This window comes from Salmo trutta, chromosome 22 (genome assembly GCF_901001165.1).
Source record: "Salmo trutta chromosome 22, fSalTru1.1, whole genome shotgun sequence".
NCBI classification, from domain to species: Eukaryota; Metazoa; Chordata; class Actinopteri; order Salmoniformes; family Salmonidae; genus Salmo; species Salmo trutta.
The window spans coordinates 26356712-26360863 of NC_042978.1; the positions used below are offsets into that span (position 1 = coordinate 26356712).

General features: G+C 44.7%; 1 pseudogene; it reads right to left on the reverse strand.

Moving 5' to 3' along the window:
* Nucleotides 1-844, reverse strand: LOC115158963 (phosphatidylinositol N-acetylglucosaminyltransferase subunit C-like; annotated as a pseudogene).
* Nucleotides 845-4152: the final 3308 nt, after the last annotated feature.

The window sequence follows — 4152 nt, forward strand, 5'->3', positions numbered from 1 at the left end:
TCTTTCCCCATCAGTGTAGAAAGTGTGTCAGGTTCTCTCGTATCTCGGACTCATCCCAGGGTCCCTGTATGTTATCCTTGTCACTCTGCAGTTTGATCAACTGGGCCCAGCAGAGCATTCTCAAGGTGAGGAGGGAGAGGAGTCCTGGCCCCAAGAGGTAGGGAAGGGAGAGGCCAGGCAGACTGAGGCAAACAGGGCAGCATTGAGAGAGGCTTCCAGGGGGAATGGGCTGGGTGTGGGGGAAGGCCACCATGGCGTAACCGTGTCTGTATTGACGGACTCTTAACGTCCTGAGGACAGGAGAGAACCCAAAGGTGAAGATGGAGGCACTCTTCAGGTCAGACTAACGTGTACACTGGTGGCTGTCTGAATTGTCCTGTGGAACCAGCGCTTGGTAGAGTCTGTAGCCAAGCAGGGCACAGAGCAAAAAGATAGGGTTTAGACTTGAGACATGTCCTGTGGTAGAGGAGTCTAAAACTGAATCACAACCTATTCCCTATTCTAGTGCACAACGTTTGACTACAACCCTAGCTATGTGACTTACACTATATTGTTCTGGTCACATTAGTGCACTATGTGGAGAATAGGTTGTCATTAGAGCTTCACTGTAAGGTGTGTACAGTACCTGCTCCATGTACAACCAGCAAGTGAGGAACAGAGCCACACAGGAGATGTTGTGCCACCAGTCCTGCCTCCCGCACCACAGCGATATAGGCCCCTGGTTCCTCCTGAGCTCCTCCATGAAGCGGTGGTCCACATAGTTATCAGGGAAAGACTGGCGATCCCATAACACCTTCCTCCAGGACACTGCCTGGGCCCGCCCCCGACCCACTGTCTGCCTCATCAACTGGACAAACACATAACCTTAGGTTAACCATTAAGTAGCCTAGTGGTTAGAGCGTTGGACTAATAACTGGAAGGTTGCAAGATCGAATCCCTGAGCTGACAAGGTCAAAATCTGTTCTGCCCCTGAACAAGGCAGTTAACCCACCACCTAGGCCGTCATTGAAAATAAGAATTTGTTCTGAACTGACTTGCCTAGTTCAATAAAGTAAAAACAAAAAGTAAAATAATAAATATATAACAGGCAAAAGATTAATCCTATCGATCACAACTAGTATATTCCCTATACTGCCCCACCCAGCACCACATCCTTCTCGCGCACGGCATACCAGAAATGATTGTTTCTGCTGATGAGACATGGGTAGTCAAATTGTTACATAAAAATGTAAGACGAGCACAGCCAGGTTTGTCTTGAAAGCTGATTATGGTTGTTAGCTGTAGTATTCCTAAGTAATCATTCAACAACAGAACCATCCTGAAGAGATCCCACAGACCCCGTTACATTTCTGTTAACTACACATTATAACTACACATTATAACACACTCAGTCCTGCGGTGGCAGGAGGGCAGGACTGAGTTTGGGAAGCCCTGGTCTACAGCTCCGGCTTTCTGACCTGAACATCACTGACCTCCCAGAGTTCCCAGTTGTCTTGAAAGCACATACCAAAGACAGTACAGTATGAAGATAAGCAGAAACTTCTCCAGTAGAAATCCAGTATCACACTTATTGGCGATAATAACATCCATATTGTTTTCCTTATTAATCTCCATTATTTGCCACGCCCTTTTGGGGCTTGTCTAATGTCTTACCTCGGTGTCTGTTTCAAGCTGGGCTCCTTTTGAACCTTTTTTCAGCCATCATTTTATTTACATACTGTATGGTCTTTGACCATGAGTTGGAGTCACTCGTTGAGCTATAACAAGAACGGTGTCGCTCCTAAAATCATCATTTCACTACCCGGAAGTGAGGTCCTAAAAATGTTAAATATTAAACAAGCTTGAAGGTGTTTCATATTTTGTAGATTCAGTCCAGCAACAAGAGACAAATAAAACAAACGTTAAAACTCCCTAAAAATCATTAACTGGTTTCATAACAATTGATGTCTGTGTACAGGTGTCTGTGGTGAACATGTGTGGTCCCTCCTCCACCATCCTGAGGAAGATCTACCAGCAGACTGCCCTGTCTATCAACAGGTAATAACACACAATACGCCCCCCCCCAAACACACACACACACACACACACACGTCTTAAAGACAAACGCCTGTATCTGTTCGTAGTCAATACCCAGTCCAGAGGAGTAAACCCTGGTCCTATGCTCCCCACCTGATGGGCCTGGCTCCTGTACCAGTAACACCCAGACCTCTCCTCTGCAGCACCCGGACAAGCAGAGGGACAGAACCAACCACACCCACCACGGTAAGCATAGGGTGAGGGGATTAGGGCTACAGTTAAACTAATTGTTTGGATTACAGAGTTAGGGACTGCAGACAGGCTTTAGTGCAGCAGTGTAGCCTAGTGGTTAGAGCGTTGGACTAGTAACCGAAAGGTTGCAAGATCGAATCCCCGAGCTGACAAGGTACAAATCTGTCGTTAACCCACAGGCAGTTAACCCACTGTTCTTAACTGACTTGCCTAGATAAATAAAGGTAAAATAAAAAGTGTTAAGTCCTAAGAGCAGGGGTTAAATTAGGAATTGGAGAGCATTGGTGGGGGTTTACAGTTGAGGTTATCCTAAAACTAGCTTCATGTACACATTCCAGTTCAACCCAAACCCTAAATACATCTCCTAGCCTCATGTTCAACCCAAAATACATCTCTAATCCTAGCTTTATGTTCAACCCAAACCCTAAATACATCTCTAATCCTAGCTTTATGTTCAACCCAAACCCTAAATACATCTCTAATCCTAGCCTCATGTTCAACCCAAACCCTAAATACATCTCTAATCCTAGCCTCATGTTCAACCCAAACCCTAAATACATCTCTAATCCTAGCCTCATGTTCAACCCAAACCCTAAATACATCTCTAATCCTAGTCCTATGTTCAACCCAAACCCTAAATACATATCTAATCCTAGCCTCATGGTTCAACCCTAAATACATCTAATCCTAGCCTCATGTTCAATCCAAACCCTAAATACATCTAATCCTAGCCTCATGGTTCAACCCTAAATACATCTAATCCTAGTCCTATGTTCAACCCAAACCCTAAATACATCTAATCCTAGCCTCATGTTCAATCCAAACCCTAAATACATCTAATCCTAGTCCTATGTTCAACCCAAACACTAAATACATCTCTAATCCTAGTCCTATGTTCAACCCAAACCCTAAATACATCTCTAATCCTAGCCTCATGTTCAACCCAAACCCTAAATACATCTCTAATCCTAGTCCTATGTTCAACCCAAACCCTAAATACATCTCTAATCCTAGCCTCATGTTCAATCCAAACCCTAAATACATCTCTAATCCTAGTCCTATGTTCAACCCAAACCCTAAATACATCTCTAATCCTAGCCTCATGTTCAATCCAAACCCTAAATACATCTCTAATCCTAGCCTCATGTTCAATCCAAACCCTAAATACATCTCTAATCCTAGCCTCATGTTCAATCCAAACCCTAAATACATCTCTAATCCTAGTCCTATGTTCAATCCAAACCCTAAATACATCTCTAATCCTAGTCCTATGTTCAATCCAAACCCTAACCTTGGTTTGTCATACTTTTCTCTTTGGACCCATAAACTGCAGGAGCTTGGCCCCGGCTCAATGTAACTACATTTTATGAGTGACAATGTGTGTTGACTATCTCTGACCCTAGCTGCAGGCAGGGACCCCTCATAGCTCAGACAGAGAGAGGCAGGACCGGAGCAGGGTGTGGCGGTGGAGACAGAGACAGAGGGAGCGGTAGGGACACACACTAAACTGACACACGGAGTTAAGATGCGGTTTTAGCATGTCTTTTCCCCACTCTCCCTCTCTCCTCCTCTTGCACTCTGTTCACATCCACAATCTCAGGTTGCGTCCTCTGTGTATAGCGGAGGTCTCCAGTCCGACGGTGGAACAGCGTCGAGGAATACAACCGCTCTGTCAGCCCCTCAGAACAACAAAAAATACACCAGTCAGCTTATGAAGGTTAGTATTGGCCCAAAACCAAAGAACACCAGGGTCCGAAAAGTGGGATTGTTTAATTTACATACCTAAAAGCAGGAGTTGTTAAAATCTGAACAGGTCATGTGTTGTTTTGCAGTGTGTGCTGTTCACTGTTCTACCATAAGATGGTGATGGGGAACTTCTCAACA